Source organism: Pan paniscus, chromosome 10 (genome assembly GCF_029289425.2).
Source record: "Pan paniscus chromosome 10, NHGRI_mPanPan1-v2.0_pri, whole genome shotgun sequence".
Classification (NCBI taxonomy): domain Eukaryota; kingdom Metazoa; phylum Chordata; class Mammalia; order Primates; family Hominidae; genus Pan; species Pan paniscus.
The window spans coordinates 34,623,999-34,646,918 of NC_073259.2; the positions used below are offsets into that span (position 1 = coordinate 34,623,999).

Consider the following 22,920-nt stretch of genomic DNA (forward strand, 5'->3'; position numbering starts at 1 on the left):
AGGCAAATGCTGGTAGCAATTATGGTATAAGTGCCTGAGACGAGGTTGGCTTTAGATAACATCCTAAATGAAAAGTAAAGGAAAGGAATATTTGCTAAATATATCTTGACTACAGTATGTACAAGTAAATGATGAGGCCACCATCCAAATTCAGAAAAGGACTAAAAAAAGGAAGCATCAGAAAAACTGAAAGAAGTAAAAATGGATAGTAATAGCATATACTACCAGCCCTTTCCTTCAACTCTTCCCATTTTTCTATCTCAAACTCACATACACATGTGCACCCACGTGCGTGTGCACGTGCATACACACAACTACATATCCTCCTCTAAGTATCAATCATATCCCCAGACATATTTTAATGCACAAATGTTCTTTCGTTAATGATTCTGAATGACAATAGATGACCTGCACATCAGCCTTCCATAGATAATCAACTGTTTCACATTTCTCTACATTCTGGCCTGAAGGAATATCACCTAGGAATTCTGATTTATATTCCCTATTAAATTCATGTTTTTCTAATGTACTGTATGTTCGTTCTCTGAATTGTCAACTACTTAAATTGTTCCTGCTTTGTTATAAAAGTGAAGCTATTTTCTCAGATGCTACACAAATCATTCCTTTCAAAAGTTTCCTTGCCTTTAAATAAAAAACATATGATTAAGCGTTTTTTCTCCTTAATCTTTTCTGTTTTGTATTACTTTTTTTTCCATAGTTCATCAATTTATTTCTCATTTATATGATATTTTACTCTCTGTTTTCAGCATATTTCCTTGATTTGAATGATAACTATGGGTTCCAGGGTGCAAGGCGCCACTCACATACTTCTTCATTTTCTTATCTACTACTTATTTTGTTTTTCTTCATATAAAATGACATCTTATGATCTCTTAACTGATCCATTAGAAAAGAGACCCAGAACCAATCAATTCCAAAAATTCCAATTCCAACACTGTCACCTCTTCCTCATTAGTGACTCTTGAGTTGACCAATTGTCAAGATTCAAGTCATACACACTCTGGCTTCATGCCTTTTTTTCCTATGCCCAATTCTGTAATATTTTAATACAATTTATATCTGTTGTGTCTTATTTCTTTTAACAAGCACAGCTTGTAAGCACAGCCAAGAAAAACAGAGTTAAAAGTATAGTTTTACGTGTTGATAGATGTCCACTTGAACAGATTTCTTTGGATTATATGTGGAATCTTTAAGCCTAGTCACTATACTTTGAAGAGTGATATTTGAAGGCAATACAAAGGAAAAGAGGTAGATTTTGGATTATCTAAAGAAATAGAAAACAAATTGTTACATGCATATTTGAATTCAATAAGCCTAATTAGAGCCACTGCCTTTAAATCACCTCAATAAATTTTGAACATCTTTTAATAATTAGCAAAATTGAATATATCTTTGTCAATATAATAATAGAACTAAGATATGAATAAAATGACCAAACATGCGCATGAGAAAAAATTAAAATAAAAAGTATAAGATTAAAAAAATTAGGTTTTGTTTAAAAAAACAGTAGATTACAAGCCTATGATTATAAGAAAGAAAATTCTTATTGGCATTCACTATCTGTCACTTAAATAATTACCTATACTCATTTAAATAATTTTCTCTAAAATTCAATTAAATAAATTAAATATCCACTGACAATGAAAATAAAAAATTAAAATGTAAGTATTAGAAATACTGTCAGTAATATACATGGCTTATAATAAGACAGACTGGGTTTTAGGAAGGAAACAAAAATTATTTTAGAGATCTTCTGATTTAGAATTCACACTTCCTAATCAAATCGGGGCAACAGAAAAATATGCTAAATCTCTAATCCATCCAATATCTTTGTTTCAATTTAAATATGGTGCTGAATATATAAAATTTAGTACCTAAGAGTTTGTTTTGTTTGGACCAAGGCTTTCTTTGCCTAGATCAAAACTAAGAAAATGTCAATACTTCGAATTAAATAACCAGTGTCTGCCTTATATCCAGGGCCACCTATTCTAAAGTGCTGAACAAAGGCAACACAGCCACCAGGTCAAATGACGTTTCTATGAGAGGATGAAGAAAGTGTGATCTGCATGCCAAGTCCATGAGAAATGGAGGGTGGGGACTAGGAAGACTATGAGTAAAGAGGCTTAAAAGTCAGGGATAAACACTGAGAAATTCATAAGGATGGAACTAAAGGTCTAACTTGTGGTAGGAATGAAGAGTTCACACTAAATGGGTCTCCTGGGCCTGGGATTAGAGCAGTGAGAAGAGGCTCATACATCAACTCTGGTCCTACCAGGAGGCTTCGGACCCATCGGTGGCTTTTTAAAGCTGGGTAATTCGAGAACAGCAGCTCCATCCCACCACAAGTAACCAGCTCATCCAAAGGTAGAAAACCTTTATATTTTGAGGAAATGTATTTTCTATCTATTTCCTCTGGCAGGGAGAACTTCCCTGGCTTCAAGGCAAAGCCTCAGAAGACAGCCTAAGGCATATCTAAAAATTAGGTTTTGATCTTTCAGTCTATGTGCTTAATTACACTCATAATTTATACAGGCTCCATGTGGCAGCCCTCCAAGAAAATAAAAAAAAAATTAATGTAATTTATACAGGCCAGCTTAGGGACCAGATAAAAGAGATCTTGACAAGTCCAAATTATATATGCTCACCAACATTTCTGTGAAATTTCACAGCACGTTAACATAATTGACCCATTTTCTTCCAGAAAGACTAACTCACATCCAGAGTTCCTTTCAACAAATGGGTAAATAATCCAGGAAGACTCTGCTTGACAGTTATATCTATATTAATCTATGTTACATCCTTTTCTTTACATATATTAAACTATCATCATATATTTCATATACATTTATGCAGATATATTTATACAATGCATTTACTAATCTTTAGTTTTAAAAATGAAAGGTAGTGTTTTAGTGGAAACATTAAAGATGAGGAAACATAGAAGCAGAGAATAGTATAGTTGTTTCCAGGTGACTAGAAGAGGAAAATGGAGAGGAATTAGTCAAAGAAACAAAGATAAAATTATGCAAGATGAATAGATCTTAGAGATCTACTGTACAGCATAGTACCTGTAGTTAACAATACTGTATTGTACACTTAAACCATGTGGTATGAGGGTAGATCTTATGTTGTGTTCTTTTCAAAATGTAACAATAATAAAGAAGGCAGGAGCAAACTTTTGGGTGTGGATATATTTAAGGCATATATTGCAGTGACGGTTTCATGGGTGTACACTTATCTCCAAACTAACCAGGTTGTATACATTATAGACAGCTTTTTGTATGTAAATCATACCCCATTAAAGTGGTTTAAAAGTTTTTTTAAAAAGGTAGTGTTTTAGAGTTTGTGTGTCTGACTACAAAGCCTGTAGAAAACCAACAATCCTTAAGCCAGTGAGAAGGCTTTCCTTCAATTTGAAAAAACCATTATTTAGAGGACTGCTTCCTGAAGTCCAAGTAGGCATAAAGCTTATTCCCCCTACAAAAGTAGCTTTAATTATTATAGCCAGAAGTTGGGCTTTGTCATCTGCTAATTTTGATCCTTAGTAATCACACACATGCCATATGATTTATGATTGGCTTTACTTGTAACAGGGTGCATAAAAATAAACAATGTTTTAGAGCTTTCTATTTTTCTAAAAATACAAATAATTTATTTTCATAATCCCATGAACTCCAAGGAACTGGTATTTTGAATCATGTTTCATAGATGAGGGCATAAAGGATCAGAATTGCAAAGTGACTTTTTTAAGTATAATGTCTAGTAGGTGACCAAATTGCTACCACAACTAGTATTTTTTTTCATTAGGGCCTTTGTTGCTGATTCCACTATAACACAACATGAAAGCTAACTTTTTCTGCATAAAATTATACTCCTTCGATTTTATTCCTCTGGGAATTTCCAGATTTCAGTTCTTGCGCATGTCCATTCTGATGGTCTTGTTCATCAGAATTTATATTCTTATCTTTGGAATTCAAAAACTACAACTATCCTTCAAAGTCTTTTGAAATTCATCATCTTTCCAGCTTATTTACACCTGTGCTGTCCATAATGTTTTTGAGCGTATAGGCTCCAATATAATATCACTGTTTACAAGAGTGACCTGCAAGTGTTTTTCAACAATTTATGTGGTGGGATGGACTGAAGCCCAATAAATTTGCCTTTTCTTTTAGAATCAATACGGGTTGATTAAACTATGGAGAAAAATATGTAAGACATAGGAGTAATGAAACTATTAGTGATGATCCATGGCTAGACTATAATATTTTATTCAAGACTCTTTCAGTCACATAAAATATTAGAATGTTCCTTTATTTATTTTGTGAATAATCTTTCAACTTTTGAAACCTAAACCAGCATGCCTCCATTCTATGAAGTCTTACCAATATTCCATGCTATCCAGTTTATATTTCAAAATACAGTTTAGAAATAATGTACTCAGCAAACTAAGTCCCAAAATAATCAATAGTTCTTAGACTACTGGTTTCACTATAAATTCCTCTAGAAGCCCTACAGTTAAAGCATGAGTTTTTCTCTACATCCTACTTATAAAGTGTTTATAAGTAGTAAGTTATATTATATTATGTTTTCACCTAAATGAATTAATTTGTTCTCAAAGAATAATTGTCTGGTTTTTTGGCTATTTTCTTTTTTTATACAAAAGGATATAGCAACATCAAATTAATGTACAGTGTTTAAGTTTAGGTGACAACTCACCCAATTTTACAACAGAAATTAAATTGAACCAAATCTTTTCTTTCCCAACATGTAATTAAATTAAAATTGGACTCTAATCCCGAGAGGCTATTTTATTCTTCAGAGTGAACCATCTCTTAAATCCTATTGCCTAATTTACTTTGACATCTAGACAAGAGAGATATCAATAGCTCATAGACCACAAAATGTCAGTAACACAAAATCTGTTTTTAGACTACACTATTGCAGTGGTTAAATGACTCTGAGAATGCTAACTGGCAATAAGGGTCAAACTAACTAAAAATGCTTTATAATGGGCAAGTTAGAAAAAAATAATATAAACCAGTATATAATTATCTATGAAGAATTGGAAGTACACCTCCCATACAAAACAATTCCCCTGATTTCTAATACAGGTTGAACATCCCCAAATCCAAAAATCAGAAAAATTATACTTCAAAATCCAAAACTTTTTGAGTGCCTATTTGACATCACAAGTGAAAAATTCCACAGCTGACCTGGTTCAAGCATTTCGGACAAGATATACTCAAACGGCAGAATTGTGTGTAAAAAGTTATAATAGGGTGAATGCCAGCTATGTCCATGTCTGGATCCCCAGAACTTGTAATATTACCTTATATGGCAAAAGAGTGTATAAATTAAGGCTGTTGAGAGAGAATCTTATCCTGGATTACCCAGGTGGGCCCTAAATGCAATCACATGTATCCTTATAACAAAAAGAGCCAGAGGGAGTTCAGAGACACACACACAGAAAGGAAGACGCAGAGAGAGATGCGATGTGAAGATGGAGGCCCAGCAGAAAGTGATGTGACCACAAGCCAAGGAATGCCAACTGCCACCAGAAGCTAGAAGAGGCATGGAACAGAGTCTCCCATAGAACCTTTTTAAGGAATGTGGTTCTTCACCTTGATGTCTAGAAATGTAAGAATATAGTTCTATTGTTTTAAGCCACCAAGTTTGTAGTAGTTTGCTACGACTGCCCCAGGAAACTAGTATAGTAGTAGTGGTGACTCATTTATAAAAGCCATTAACCAAGCAACTGCACTACAAAGATGTTTTTCTTGTAGGCACAATTGCACAGGTATGCAAAGACACATGATGTCCAGGGCAACATCATTTATCACTGTGGCAAACTGAAAGTCATTAGAAAATGTATAAATTGTACATTCATAAAAAGTGTTAATATCATATAACTATAAAATGAATAGGCAGATTTACATGCACTTATACAGCTAAAATGTTGTTAAAAGTGTAATAAATGAAAAAAGTAAGATGTAGAACAGAATATAATTCTTTTAAATTGTATACACAGAAAGACTACTTAGGTTGAGAAAAGAAAACTAGCTCAGAGCAATCTGAGCAACATGAGGTATCCAAAATTTATCAGGCCCAGAGAGACATGAGTATGAGACTTCAGTCAGCCCAGCCCCTCTTCCCCACCCATGGTGGAGGCAATTGTTCAAAGTAATTTTGTTCTTGACTAGCTGCTTCATCCATTATCTTCATGTTCTGGAGCTTGTCACACAAAACAAACAAACAAAAACAATATATAGCCAATCAATAGCTGATGTTATTTTAATGTAAATGTTTTTGTAAACAACTCAAGAACCCCCTCTTCTTTTAAAAATCCACTTGTAGACTGCCACTAATTGGAGTGTATATTCGGGGCAACTGAATCGATGCTCCAGAGCTGCAATCCGCAAGCTTGGTCCAAATAAACTTTCTAAGTATATTAATTTTTCCTCAGCTTCTTCCTTTAGTGAGATAATGTACATATATTTACATATCTATACAAATTATGCCTTTGGAAAGTGACCATGTATGATTTATATATTTTGAAATCTTTAAATATTATATAATGAGTAAATCTTATGTTTCTATTAAAAACTTGCAAATACAAAAATGTTGAAATACAAAACTTTAGTATGCAAATATAAATATATTTCCTTACATGTTTACTTGGTTGTGAGTTGTACTTCTGTTCATATTAAATATAAAATTTTCTTATCTTTTTTTCTAATGATTTTCTCCTTGTAGCTAAATTTCTATCATACTTGAGGAAAGAGAAATCGATCTGTGCTTATAGATATTATCTAGTGTTTACAGAAGACCGGAATATGCCACCCCAAAATATGCCTCTTTAGCATAAGGATTACTTTGAGCTGATTATTTTGAGAACCAGCAGACACAGGAGAAGCTCTGAAAGTTAAGTCACCCTTTTTGTAAGGGAAATTTATATCTATAAAGGAAATTTCTATTTTTAATGGTGTCTGCCTCTCTGCACCAGGAAGAGAAGAACAACTAAATAACTAGAGACTTACCAAAAGAGAAGGCATGGACTTAATCTGTGTAACAAACCTTATCATTGTTTATCTGCTTTTTCTAGGCATCTCCACATAACTGGCCCTTCCCACACTCTTCTTTCTTTTTATCAGTGGACAATGGTATTAAAGCCTGAATTCAAATCCACCTCCCTTGAGATTTACTCATTTTTCGGGGTATCTCACAAGTATAATGATGTACATACTTTAATAAACTTCTTTTTGTTTTTCTCTTGTTAATCTGCACTTAGTTACTGGGGTCACAGCTAAGAACTCAGAAAATATAGAAAGAAAATTATTTTTTTCTTCCCTTACATGGGAAGCCTGAACAGTGCTGAACAGTGCTCCCCTCCTGAAAAGGGGAGTCAGCCCAAACTTTTAAATATGATTTTCATGTCCTTTAGGGAAAAATTTATCTGAGAGTTTTACATGTTACCATGTGTGCAGTCTTTTCTTCTCTCTCAGAGTCATGGCTTAGGGAAATTATGTATATGGCTCTACAGTGAAAGAGGATGATAACAATCATTGTGTGTATATCCCGTTTTGTTTTTGTTTTTCTCCTTCTAAAGTTTTTAAAGCCAGAGAATCCTTTCTAGGAATGAAATCTTACTCAGAATCCTGCTATGTAAACCAGCTACTCTGGTTTATGGGGTTGGAAGCGTCATAGAGAGCCTGGAATTCCACTTATCAGCATCCCCTGACTCCTGAAATGGTCCCTGGTTCTTCCTAGAAAGTTTAGAATTTCTTAGAGCATAGCTGGGAAGCCACTTATAATACTTTTCTCACCTTTCAACTTAGGAAAAAAACAGAATTATATTTAAGAGATTTTGGATCCTCCATTTTGCATTAGTCTCCAAAGATTCTCTGGTGTTTTGGTTCTTTTCTCAATTTGAAAGCATTAGATCATTAACTGGCACTACAGAGGAGGAGTTAAAGAAAAATTCCTGGATACTTCTAGGAAGATTACATGGCCAAAGAATACCTTTCTGACTTTTACATTAAAATGCCCATTTTAAAAAATCAAATAAAAAAAAACCCACAGGGTCTCCTGATATCAATGACGAGATTCAGAAAGATGTTAGAATCCCTAAAGTTTCTAAAAAATACAGTATCACTGAGGCAGGATTAAGAACAGTACCACAGCAAGGTGAACCAACCTGGCAACAGGTGTTGAGAAACATGGTCTTCCATTTCACCAAGACATAAGTTTCCCTGATCTATGGACTCCTCTCCCCACCTGAGGCAGAAGTTTCCTTGTGAACCATTGCTCTTTTTAGAATCCTGAACATACTTAGTTCCATCTATGACATATCTCTTTGTCACTCAACACTTTGTCAGCTATAGTCTCAGGATTCTACGACCCCTTCCCCTAGCTCACTTGAGTAATCATAATATGGGAAAACTAATCTAAATGCCAACTCTGAGAAGCAGTTGCATATATTACTGTCATTCACTTGATAAACTATTATATATACATTAAATAATGATTAGGAAAGCTACATAATACAAACGGAAGTATTTATTATATAATTTTTAGTTTAAAAATAGTGATATAAACCTGTATGATAGCATAATTCCAAATATGTGATAAAAGACACATGTCAAAAAAACATAAACATAGGCTATAGAATTAGGATAAGGATTGCAGAAAAAATTATAATTCCTTAATTATATTAAGTTGGTATAATACCACTATAATGGCATAATATATAAAGTACTTAAATTAATATTACACATTTACTTATTTGCCCTAATTTTGATTTTTATGTCTGCTTTGAAAAATAGGTTGCTTTTAACTAGTCCACAACTGATTCAAATATAGTTTTTGTAAGGAAATACAATGAAACTGGAAGCTGTATTTTATTTACAGATCTTACCTACATTGTTTTAAGTTTCTCCTTTTTTGTTTTATATTGATTTGTCTTTAGTCATACCTAAATGAAATTATGAGACTCCTGCATAATTGTAAAGAGGATACTCACAGACAGTCACCACACAAAAATTTAGATATAAATAACATTTGCTGATTACCAATTGCATATATATATATATATATATATATATATATATATATATATATATATATATATAAAACATTGCTGCCACCTGTTATGGTACAGGTAAGTATCAACAACCAAGACACTTAACAATTTAGTATGCATTTTCACATAATGCTATCTTTTAGCTATTGTCTTCATTTGGCAGGCAATGAAAATAAAGTTCAAAGATGTCAAATATCTTGTTCAAAGTCTTAAAGTCTACCGCAGTATTCGTCTCACTCTAGAACTATGTTTTTAATGAATTAAAAGCCATACACTTCCTACCAACTTACTATCTCATTCATGAACTCCTTAAAGTGGTCATATTGCCACTCCTTCTCCACCCTCTTGTATTTTGCTTGTTCTAATAATGGCTTTCCTCGTGGTCACTTGCCTGGGTTTTCTGCCTCCACCATTCCAGCTATGTGCTTCCCCAATGACTTCAGGAGACACTCAATTAGTTGGTAATTGTCAAAACAAGAGGAGGAAATGAAAGCTGGAACCCACAGAATGTTAACTATCCACTGGAGTCAGAAAATAATACCAATAATCAGGATTATGAAAGAGCCATGTTGAAGGGAAGGACTGTAGAATTCATAGGAACTTAATAAATTTACCAGGTCTTTCTTCTACCATACACTTACGAGTGAATTGAATTGGTAGATTTTATTTTTGTTAATACTTATTTGTCCCCTACTCATACTTGTCATATTTCTCTGTAGGCAAAGTATAGCCCCCATCCATTGACTTTAGGTTTGGACATGTGACTTCCTTTTGCCAATGGAATGTAAGTCAATGCAGCGTAGGCCATGTCCAAGAGTATGTTTAAAATGTGTTTGCATGTTTTGCCTTTATAGCAGTCCTTGCTTTCCAAAATAAGAACATGTCCCTTTAGCCTGGATCTCAGAAAATAAGAAAATGTTTGACGGTTAGCTGAGCCCCTCAGAACCAACCAGAGCCCCAGCTGACCCATAGTGCCTAAGCAGCATGGGCAAGAAATAAATATCTGTTATTGTAAGCCCTAAGAGACTGCAGTTGTTTCAGACAATAGCAAAATCTGAGCTAGGGTGCATAAAACAAAATCCTGAGAAACACATTGGCTTCAAGGATGGGCAGCCAATAGTGAGGAATCTGTTAGAAGAAGTTAGAAAAATGGCAAGTTATGTTAAACAGTAACAAAATATTTGGTAAAACTTTTCCCTGATATCTTCAAATGCAGAAAATGTACACAATGTATTTGGGGCTCTGGGAAAAGAGGTTTGGAGATGTTGCTGCTTGCATGAGTTGGTGGTAATTAGCTACATTTAGAAGGTTACTATGGAAGCAATAAGGCCATAATAGCAGGATAGCAGGGACAAAAATAGGAAAAGGGGTAGGTGTTACAGGACTTGCAGGATTGAAAGATATTTTCTGCCCCCACCCCCCACTTAGCTTTAGCCTGGTAAAAGATTCTCAAGTTAAGACACTCAGGACAAGTAAAAACAAGGTCACTAAGCCAAGGAAAAGATCAAACCAAGAGTATGACTTTAGCATTTTTTTTAGTTTATATCATTTTATTAATATATTTCTTAAATTAACAAGTAAAAATTATATATATTTATGATGTAAAATGTTTTGCTATATGTATACATTCTGAAATGACTACATCAAGGTATTTAACATACATAGCACCTCACATACTTATTTTCTGTGATGAGAACACTTAAAATCTACTCTCAGCAATTTTCAAATATATAATATATTGTTATTAACTGCAGTCACCATGATGTATAATAAATTTCTTGAACTTATTCCTCCTAACAGAAATTTTGCTTAGCATCTCTTAAAATCTTTTTGAAGGATTAAGTCAGACACCAGTAAGTCTTTTCAGTTTAAAAAAATAGTCGGGAATGTAGCAGGGAAAAGAGATCAATGGTGTGGTCTCATGCAGGTCTGATAAACTTGAATTTTCTATAATGAAGTATATAGCGAGAGGCATGTCTTTTATAAAGAACCGATGGTACTATTATTTGTATTAACTGGAACTAAATGATCTTTTTAATGTTTTTAAGAGTATTATACTGCAAAACATGCTACTAACCTGGATATGGAAAGGAAAAGCGACTGTTGGAAATGTAAAATGACCAAGTGATTAAGATGACTCAATATCCAGTAACTTGCTTTATGTGATGTGCAAAAATATAACCCTATGTGGTATTTAAAAACATATATCACAGTAAATGTCACTAAAGTGTTGTAACGTTTTGGCCAAGTGACAATAATGCTGGATCTTAGTTTCTTTATTTGTAAAAAACACAGTGCAGAACTTAGTATTCTGAGTCCCTCTGAGCTCCCAATACTTTGATTCTATGACACTAAAATAGTTCTCTTATCGGCTGTCTTAGCATGTAAAACACAAATTTCTTCCCTGCTCTAAGAAAATGCTACTGCCATTCAAAATAAGTAATAAACATATGGACAGTGTTTCAACAACTTTTCCAAGCTCCTAAAAACTATGGCGACAGAACAGGGACCCTCCCCCGCAAAAAAAAAAAAAAGAAAAGAAAAGTTCTTTTTGAAAGAATCATTTGAAGAAATTACATTATATAAGCAGACAGGGCCTGTGCTTAACAATTAAATACTAGAGGCTCCCAAAGGCCAAGTCTTATTTCCTTAAGACTGCTTAGAATTTTATTATATTCTCAAATCACAATTTAGTTTCCATAAAAGTTATGATATGAGATCCTCAGAGAATCTGGTATATGTTTAAATAGTTTTTCATTCATGAAGATTAAATTATTAAAATTTTTTATGCTATTTAACAAAATATGTTCCTATAAAACTGGTACAATTTAGCTCAATATTGTAAATAAATCACATGAAGATTTTTTTCAAAGACAGAATGAAAACAGAACCTTGTATATTGTATATTCAAATATAAAAGAACTAATATTTCAATTCATAAACTATGTATGTTATTTAGTTCCCTGTATTTGCCCAGTTCATATACTCTTAAAGCAAACATTTATACTATACGACTAGCAGGTGGGAATCATGTCAACCATATGTTGTTGGATAAAAATATCATGATCAATAGCATTTATATAGCCACAAAATATGTCATAAATAATGCATAATAGTTGACTATTTACAGACAGTCCAAAATGTATTTCCTTTTTCAAGCTTCTGTACACATTTTATAACACTGGCATCAGTGAGGTCTATTCACCACCAGCATTTCCTATAAAGGATCAAAAAAACCCATTAATGTAAGAGGCAAAGCTGAAATAGATCATTTCCATCGCATTCTTTAAACATCAAGATTCACTATGAAAATCCTCTCCAAGGAAATGTCACATTAAATCACAGAATTCACAACTTCAAGTCCTTATATTTAGAATTTGTTATTGTTACATAATAAACACTAAACACTGATAATGAAGTTGGTGCTGAATGGAATAAAAATGATCCCATAGTTAAATATAACCTAAATGAAAGCTATAGGAGCTGCTAAAATCAGTTTGTTGGATCCTGCTTGTCACTTATGGAAGATGACCGGAAAGAACCATCATCCTAAATACAGAGAAAAGAAAAACTTCTCTTTTTCTTTTCCCCATACCTTCCTGTACTAGTCAAGATTGTGAGTCTCCCCTAAAACACATCAACAAGCACACACAGTCCTCTGGGGGTTGATGGCATACCTGTACCACACCAAATTAGAAGTAACAAAATTATTAGGAAAATTTTGTCTTTACTCATTGTGTCCATTTTTCTTCCCCCTTTGCCTCCCCCTAAAGACCTGTAGGCTGGCCTCTTCCAGGTTTGGTGACAATAGGGAATAAAATATATCAATAATGCCAGGCATCAACTTGATACTAATTTAATTTCTCAAATTTTAAATTATTTTATTGTTTAATTTTGTTTCCACCTTGACCTTTCCTCCTATATCTGGGTATCTGCCCATCATCCTAGACTAGAGATTTCCCTGCCTGACTGGGTTCCACTCTGCCCCAGTCTACACACTCATGTTTGCTCTGATTTTGCTGCAGCGTGGAAAAGTAGCTCTGTGCTCCTTGTCCTAACACTTCTTCGATACATCTTCACTCTCCACCAGAGACACTATGTTTTTCTGACCTTTGGTTTACCAACCCCATTCACTCCAGCCTGAGAGACAGCCCACCAGCAGCTGAGTGGGGAGCACCAGGTTGCTGTCCTTCCTACCCTGCTCACTAGAAGGACAACATTTCAAACCTGGGAACAGCAGGAAGGAGATTTCTACCTTCTATCAGAAAACCTTTCCTTTCTTTTCTGTCCTAGAGGAAAAGGAGTCCCTCTCATGCTAATCCATTTACTTATGATTTTTAATGAAGTCTTTTGTCTTTCTAAAGGATTTGGTGTCAGTAATTTTCACACTTTATTTTTATCAGTCTTTTCTAGTTATTTTCTTAGCCTACAAAATGTGTATATTTCTCTGAGCCTAGAAAAAGTAGGAAAAATGTCCTCTTCTAGAGTTGCCTTTATCTTGAGCCACCACTAAATTTCTTTCATCTTCTTTACTTCAAAGTTTCATGCAAGAGTCACGTTTCCTTGTAAACTCTACTATCTCACCACATTGGCATTGTGAATTTCTTGCACTGGGCCTTTCTCTTAATAAATTCTGACTGAATAAATTCTTTCCTAAAGATGAGCTATAGCTTTCTAATCTCCAAAGCCACTGAAGCTCATCTAATTACAATTTTTAATGGTATGTAATAATATTCAGTTGTACCTTGTACTTGAGATTTTGCAGTCCTTGGCTTCTCACTTACTATATCACTATTCTTTCTTCAATGGCTACTTTTCCTCATTAGGTCCAACATATGTGGGTTCGCATAAAGGTTAAATTGTTGGCTCTTTTCTCTTTACATACCCCCCATTATATTATCTATCGCTATAGATTCAGTTACCACTTTTATTTATGGTGTGTTCCAATTCTCTACCTCTTGCAGTAATTTTTTTCCTAAATTTAAATTCTTCATTTATTGCTACTTCCTAGATATTTTCAAATGGGCACCCCACTGAAATGTTACATTTTTGAGTTTGTACATTGTAGGAACAGTTCCTAAGCTGAAAAACCCCAAGTCCTTTCTTTAATAAGTAATTCCCTTTAATAGCTCTTGAATGCATCTTCTTTTTTTCATTTCTCTCTTGATCATCATGGTTCATGTGCTTTTCACCTCACACATGGACAACTGTAATAGTCCCCTAAAGGACTGTCTCACTTTCAGTTTCCCAACCTTGCCTCCCATCTTCTGGCCTCTCTCCAACACATCCTAGCAGGATTAATCTCGCAACAGTACTTCTCAGATTGGGTCACTCCTCCATCTTCAATAGAAGGCATACCAAAATTTGACTACCTTAAATCTTTCTTGCCTATTTTTCATAATTTCATACATTTTATTCAAATTGCATAACACTCTATCAGAAGACACCTGTCTCACAGGATGTTGACAGGTATTACATGGAAATGATTGGTAGATTTGAGAAATTTTCTGTTAAATGTTATATTTATTTCACAATTTCTCAACATCTTCATTATGTCAATATGCAATTTTTTTTTTCAAGACAGAGTTTTTCTCTTGTTGCCCAGGCTAGAGTGCAATGTCATGATCTCAGCTCACCGCATCCTCCGCCTCCCAGGTTCAAGTGATTCTCCTGCCTCAGCCTCCTGAGTAGCTGGGATTACAGGCGCCCACCACCACGCCTGGCTAATTTTGTATTTTTAGTAGAGACAGGGTTTCCCCATGTTGGTTAGGCTGGTCTCGAACTCTCGACCTCAGGTGATCCCACCTTGGCCTCCCAAAGTGTGGGATTACAGGCATGAGCTACTGTGACTGGCCGCAATTTGTTTTACTTAGACAATATAGAACTCCTAGACTTGCTTTCATGTACAAAGTTTTTTTTTCTCAAGAAAATCCATTTTCCCTCCATTTACCTGACCTACTTGCATTGTCACATGATGAAATCACACCTATCCTTCCACACAATAGGTGGCACCATTTAAAATAAAACTGAATTATTTATAATCATTTCTAAGAAAGGAAAATCTCCCTTCTCTAAATTCTCAATTAATATTTGATTATACTATACTACATTTCATTTTTAAAATTATTCATGTCTCTTTCCAAATCTAAACTGTAAGCATCTTGAGACCATGAACAGTGAATAAATCATTTATATTCACTATAGCGTCTAATACAGTGACCTCAGCCCAAGGAAATAACCTCATGTCAGGATATGCTGAACTTTACTTTTTTATAACTATTCATAAAATTATTTTTTATAATAGTCTTCTGTCCCCTAAGATGTTAAAATTTATGTACTTTTAATTATATAAACTAGCACTTAAAAATAAAATGACAACCCTAACATGTAGTTTGTTATTCATGCAATCCTAAAACAGACATTGCTGCTAGAATCATTAACTGCAGATAATGATTAAGTTTAGATCTACTCAATGGATTTAGTTTAAAAGCTGAATGTGTTTCCATAAATGAGGTACAGGATTCACAAAGTACTAAGTACAGCTAGGTAAAGAAATTTTAGTCTTATCAAAAGTTTTTCTAATGACCAGTAGAATTCTACTTGGAATTTCTAGGGTGAGTTTAACCCAGTTCCTTTGGGATCAGCATGTAAAATTCATTTTCAAAGACCTTGGGGAATGAAGCTGTGTTATGAGATTCTCAGGGTCTCAGGACTCTAATTGGCTCTAAGCTGGTCCCTACAGGTGATAGAAATAGACCTATTCTGAGAGGAGTTCAGACTGAACTGAGCCATGTTCCTCAGGGGCCTAAGAAAAAAATGACCTGAATGCTGTTGATTCCCTATATGCCCACAGCTGACCCTCTCAAAGAAACCAGTGACAGAGAGATCCCTATCCAAATATAAGAAATTAATAAAGAGTATACATTGAATCACTGTTTGAAATACTATGTTCAGTAACATTTAAACTGGAAAGGAGCTGCAAGGTGAGAACTACTCTTCATTCCGTTTCCTTCCATCCTCTTCCCCATGCTTAAATCTCTCTAACTTGTAGGGATCTCCTGATGAACAGGAAGATTATTACAGGAAATAATTTGGTTAGGAAAAAATATTAACAATTGTTCTACAATTTTTTGAAGCAGTTCTATAAAAACATATTTGCAATGAGCCACAGAAGTATCTAGATAAAAAAAAAATTTGCTGGCACAGGTAAAGCTGGGACTCCCAACTGTATGCTTACAGAGCTAGTGTACTGACAAACATCCTAGGAGTTTATTTGCATGAAATGACAATTTTGTTTGCTTTGCAATGTGGCTAAAGACAGACAGGACAGTGCATGGATGCCCAGGAGGGAGTAAAACAATAAACAAGATGGATGACATGGTACATACATTTGTCTCGCCTGCAGGAAAATTTGAGGTTCCAGGGGATAGGTGATTAAGAACTGATGCTACAGAAGCTGTTTTCACAAAATACTTTGAGACTCTAAACACAATGATGTTTTAAGATTCGGATGGTCAGGTGTGGCATGGATTTGAACAGGGGTCATTTTTTCCATTGCTGCCTGTACCTCAGCTTTGGGTCTTTGGGAATCAGTTACTTTGGAAGCACTAGAGGACAAGAACTTTACATAGGCAGTGTTTTTGTTGCTGCTGTAGTTTTTTCCATTGAGGGCATTATCAACGGTGAGAAAGCAGTAGTGCAAAAACTCATTTGACCTCTCTTTCAGCTCATGTGCTTCCCAGAAATATTTGGTGGAGGAATTTACAGAGAATTCAGGGTCATCGAAAAGGCAAATGAAGGGTGAACAGCCAGAAGAACTACAATTATTACTATCAACCTAACTCCATTTTTAGTCATCAGTTCATCTATTCATTTGTTCAACAAATATCAATTGAAATCCTACTATTTGTCAAGCACAGTGGCTACAGGGCTAAAAAAAAAACATGAATACATATTTTAGTAGAGGAGAGAGGCAATGAGAAAGTTAAAAGTGTAAATAAGATAATTATAGATTGCATTCTATATAAAGAAAATAAATACGGTATTATAATAGACATTAATCACTCAGGGATAGAGGTAAAAAGAAAAAAGTTTGCAAGTAGAGAGTGGCCAAGAATGTAAGAGGTGGAGAAATTTTCATTTTAGTTATTCTGAAGAGTAGAGGCTAAAGAACCTCCTTCTCTCCTATCTGCCTCCTTCTCAATCCAGAACACAATAGCAATCAAGATAACTCATTTTCAGTCTAAAAGAAATAAGACTAGACATAATTCCTATAAATGCCAAGGTTATTTTTGAAATCTGGTTAAATAATATCTTGAAAACACTACATTGGAAAAAGTCCTCTATCTTCTGTGATGTTCGGCCCCAGGACTCTTGGAAGCTCTCAGGACTACCTCACTGATGCCTTGTTTCATTCTTTCTTGGCTATGAATCCCACAGACTTGGACTGGTTTCCACTTTTCCTGTCCTTTGCCTCTCTATTCTCTGTAAAAGTTCTATTCTTGGACATTTTGACTGCAAAGTGGGATAGCCTCCTAACTTGCTTTTCCTTGATGCCAGTAAAGTTAGGCAGAAAATGCCTTTATTTTTCAGGTTATTACTAATCATTACTGTGGAAAAACACATGAGCATTGTAAAAATGATTAACATGAATAAGTTCCACAGCTTGAAGTTATGGAATATTAACTGTGCTGGTCTTCAATTACAGATCCTGCCTGTCTCTGAAATGATCATTTCAGTGGCAATAACTTTCTACCTTGGGTTTTTACACTTAGAAGTAACTCTTACTATGCTTCTTTCTTAATTCTAATTTTTCCCTTATGATGAAATCAAGGTAAAACATTGCATTTAATGTCTTGTTGTCTCCAGCATTCATTAATTCATTCATCAAATATTTATTTGGTATTTCATTTTATGCCAAAGACTGTGCCAGACATTGGAAATACAAAGATGACTAAGACATAAGATATAGTTTCTGATCTATAAAAGGACAAAATGTAGGATGTAATTATAAAGTAGATAATTACATCATATGATAAACATCATGAGACAGGTAAGTTCAGATTTCTAAGGGGCTAAGAGGAGAATAACCTAAACTAGATAATGACAGTCAAGAAATTATAACAAGAAGAGTTAAGGTTGCACTCAACTGTTTGAACTGCCTTGAAGAATGAGATTAACTCCTGGGATAAGTTCAGGTAGGGTGAAATTGGGAGTAGTAATAGGTAACAAAAAATGCCAGTTGATGATGGCAGTGGTGGCCCTTCTATAGTGGCCACTGACATGATGCCAGCTGCAGTGGGAGGGGTACGGCTGGGGCTCCAAATAGCCGGGAATAGGCGGAAGTCCCACTCCCTTCTGACTTGGCAAGGCAGAAGTCTTGCACTCCCGGGAGCAGCTGTGGCCACTGAGCCATGGCTGGGGACCCGGCCATCCCTGTGCTCTTGGGAGCTGGAGGTAGGCAGGAGCCCTGCCTTCCTGGGTGCAGCTGCAACCACCCAAGCCACACTGTGGATGCTGGCATCTCTGCACTCTTGGGGGCCTAGGAAGGCCCCTCTGCCCCTTCAGGCTCAGAAATGCCTGCTCCCACAGCCTGGCTTCTCTCTGCTCCTGCTGCCTGTTCTGATCTTGGAGCAAAGTTGAGGCCAAGCCTGGGCACTGTTGCAACCCAGCTGGGTGTGTGTTCGCTCAGGGCAGCACTGACATGCCAGCCACCTGTCACCTCAGCCCCTCTGGACTTTGGGCATCAACAAGCACAGGAGGGAGGCAAAGTGGGGGCTGAGGGCAGCTCAGCACTGGCTTGCAGTCACCCCTTGGCACAAGCAGCCTGTGCATCATGAACAGCTTCAGAAGACAGACTCCTGAGCAGAAAGGCATGGGTTCCAGGTGAAACCCCACCTTCAAGCTGGGGAAGGCCTAAAGCTTTGGGGCCAGGCTGCCAGCCCCAAGGACCAGAATGGGAAATTATGGTGCTTTTCCCATGCCTACCCGTGGCTGCCCATGAGCCAATCAGGAGGCACTTCCTCCCATCTGAAGCCCATAAAAACCCTGGACTCAGCTAGACTCAAAGAGATGATGGGACAACCTGCCTGCGTAGAAGAGTTACTCACTCCAGAGTCTCCTCTCTGAAAAGAGCTGAGCAGACATCGGAACTACCAGCCGCAGAGAAGAGTTACCCATTTCAGGGTATCCTCTCTGCTAAGAGCTGAACACTCATCGGGACAAGCTGGCTGCAGAGAGGAGCTACCTACTGCAGGTCTCCTCTGAGCTGTTCTATCACTCAATAAAACTCCTCTTTACCTTGCTCACCCTCCATTTGTCCACATACCTCATTCTTCCTGGACACAGGACAAAAACTCAGACCCACTGAATGGTGGGGCTAAAAGAACTGTAACACAAACAGGGCTGAAACACACCCCTTCCTTGCCATGTTGCAGGCAATAAGAAGGAGAGAAGAGAGAGGGAGAGAAGAGCTGTGGCCCTTCAGGGAGCCCAGACCTAGGAGTTCCCTGAGCCAGGGCTGTGACCTCAGCCAGCATGCCTGGCTCTGCACAGTGGCTGAGCCCGACACTTGCTCACTCACATGTCCCTTGCTGCTCCACACCTGGCTCACCCTTGGCAGGTGTGATATTCAGGCCAGCAGAGCAAGCCAAGTGCAGCCTGCCAGGGCAAGTGGGTGGAACGAGTCCACCAGGCTCAAGTAAAAACTTGGGCAAAGGTGCCACCAGCCACAGAGGTTTCTGGCTTGTGAAGTGACACCCAAGGATCCTGTAATATTTGTATGTCCTAGAAGTAAGAGACACCATGGCACCATGACCTATGTAGTTGGACATAAATGAGGGTAGAAAAGCACACAGAGCATTTTTCTTAAACCTTTCAAAATTACTTACTGGTTTTTGAGTAAGGGAATGATTTGGCTAGTTTGCATTTAAGACATAAGGTAAAGAAGACAGTTGAAGACAGAAGTTATAGCAACAAACTATTAGATTCTACTGCAAGTAATCTAGAAAAGCCATGACAAAACAGTAGCCTTGTGGAAAGACAAGAGGGAAGATTTGAGAGCAATTAAGGAACTAGAACCTTGCTGTACTTTGAAGGTGGATGCTAAAACTAGTGGAAGAAAAGAGAGGGATTGAGAATGAGACAGATATTTGACCTGAAATACTCACTGAAACCATTTATTTCTTGAGACAAGTTTTAGGTAAAAGAAGATAACATGTTTAGTTTGGAATAAGTTCCAATTTGGAGTAAGCTATAAATACCACTAGCTTTGTTAATAAACATTTGCATGCACGGTTTCAGAGCTCCTTAAAAAAATCTCTTTAATATTTTAATGTTCAATTTTCAAATTTTTCCAGTTTAAGTGTTACCCCTTCCAATATGCCTCTGGCCTACCCAATAATGATGCATTGGACCAACCTCTTCACACACAAACCCTGATTTTGTCTTTTTACTAGAAAGGAAAATGCAGTTCACAAAAAGACTGCACTCCCAAGATCTCATCCTAGATTCCATTATAAATTCAAAGTATCAAAAATTCATGATTCATTAAATATTTCTATTATAAGAAAAAACACACACACACACGAGCAATGGGCTAAAACATATAATAAAGTTTAAAATAAGCTGTCTCTGTATGGAACAGGGTGCAGATGAAACAGGAAAGGAATAAACTCATTTCAAGTGACATTCTAGTAAATTCTTGAGTTGAATGGTAGTCCTCTGGATATTAATTATGTTAATATGCTTTCTACCTTATGCAAATGTTACTTAAAATCTTTTGCATTTAATGAAAGATTTTAAGTAACGTTTGCATAGGTAGAAAGTATAAATTATATAGGAAACTTAAAATAAAAATATGTCCCTTTACCTACTTAGTAGATACAAATACTCTAGGAAGGAATTATGTGTTATCTGTACTCCCTCCATTTTTTGCATTTTGTTTCCTTCTTTAATGTCGCATACTTTAATTCTTAAAAAATTAAACATTATAATAACTTAGAGTAATTGAGGAGTAAAGAAAAGCGATTTATTGTTCTCTATTTTCCAGAAATTAAACTTTGTTAGTGGGGGCTGTACCTAATTGTTTATAATTGTTCTTCACATCCATTTGGCATGCTTGAATGAAAAAATGGTTAAAAAAATCCATTATTACTGAATAGATTTTATATGAGTAATAGTTTGCTGTTAGCTACAATTAAAAAAAAATCAGGAGCTACTTAACATCAAAAGAGAAAAGAGCAGAAACCATGTCAGCATCCTAAAAATAATTGTACTTTAAAAAATAAAAGTTCAATTTAAAATATTAGTTTACTCAAAATGCACATATATTCAATATAAAATTTTATTTTTTATCCAATTAGTGAAAGAACATAGTAAAAATACTAAAAAATGAAGTAAATTGTTTTTACCTAGAAGCATAATAAATCAGAAGCAAATTCTGTCAAATGTTAGTCATTGAGAACATCAATCTGTACAATGACTCTGCTGTCAACTTTAGGTTTTGAGACTTAATCATTTCAGGAGCAAGAAAGCCATAAGTCATATTTTACCCAAGAGACACTTGGGAACACATATTCAAGCTGTTACCCTCATAAATTTCTTGACAATTTGCCTGAAGGTCAATTGGCAATGAAATAATAAAAATTTAATTTTTGAACAGATTATGTGAAGGAAGATTTAAAGAAATATTTAGTCATTTGGCTATATATATATATATATATATATATATATATATATATCTGGGGAATTTGCAATAGCTGCAAAACTAGTAAACACATAATAGTCCTGAAGTATACTTAATATGTAAGTGCATGATGTGGAAAGTGGAAGTGCTAAATAACATCAGGACATCTGATCCAGGTCATTTTTTTTCTAAAAGTGTTCATTTAAAAATTTTTTTATATCAGAAGCATAGTTCATTAATGTATAATCCCTACACAGATTTTATTACATCATGCATTATATTTATTCAGACTGTGGCACAATTATGGTTGATTACAAAATAGACCACAAATGGTTCCCCTCTCTGTATCTTCCTCTGTTAACATTTTCCTTTTACCTTTACTTTGAGGCTTGAACATGTGATCTGCTGTGTATGCTTGTCTGCACTGGCTGCCATAACAAAATACAGTGGTGGCTTCAACAATGGAAATTTGTTTTTTCACAGTTCCGGAGGCTGCAAATCTGATATCTGAGTGCCACATGGTCAGGTGAGGTTGAGGACTCTTTTGCTGTGTGCTCACTTAGCCTTCCTCTGTCCAAGAAAAGAGTGAGAGAGATCAAGTTCTCTGTTGTCTCATAAGGGCACTGATTTCATCAGAACAAGATGCTACCATCATGACTTAATTACCTCCCAAAGGCACCATCTCCAAATTCCATCACACTGGGTATTTTGGGGGTACACAAAGATTCAGCCCATAACACTATGATCAGTGAATAAGACAATAAGAAATATGAAAATATGAAATAAGTAGATATTTGAAACCATTTGTGCATTTGAGCCTGTCCTCTCTTGTCAGGTCTTAAGGATGTCTTGGGACCCTTGTCATCACCATGCTATGAAGAAACAAACTAGCCTGCTGGATAATGACAGGCATATGGCCTTGTTCTAGCATTGCCCTTGTTGATCCAGACTCGCTTAGTTATGGGTAAGATGACCTGAGAGCTGAGGATCAGACCTACCACTTTATGAGACAACTGTAACTGAGTCTTAGTATTTTAGAAGTCCTAAACCCTCTAGCATGTTTGAATTTGATCTATCTTCTGTCCCATTGTATCCACTGTAATCTGGGATATGAGAATATCATGTGAGTAACAGC

The 22,920-nt window shown here is 35.7% G+C and overlaps 1 protein-coding gene across 2 annotated transcripts in view; it reads right to left on the reverse strand.

Annotated features, from left to right (window-relative positions):
* SLC16A7 (solute carrier family 16 member 7) overlaps nt 1-22,920 on the reverse strand; it is a 188,091-nt gene that overhangs the window by 86,068 nt on the left and 79,103 nt on the right. Inside the window, exon 1 of one of the 2 annotated variants that reach the window (XM_003824821.5) lies at nt 8,216-8,363. The exons of the other annotated variant lie outside the window; for it this stretch is intronic. The gene's annotated coding sequence lies outside the window, so the exon portion shown is untranslated. Of the gene's footprint in view, nt 1-8,215; nt 8,364-22,920 lie in introns of those variants that run through there. 2 annotated transcript variants of the gene reach the window in all.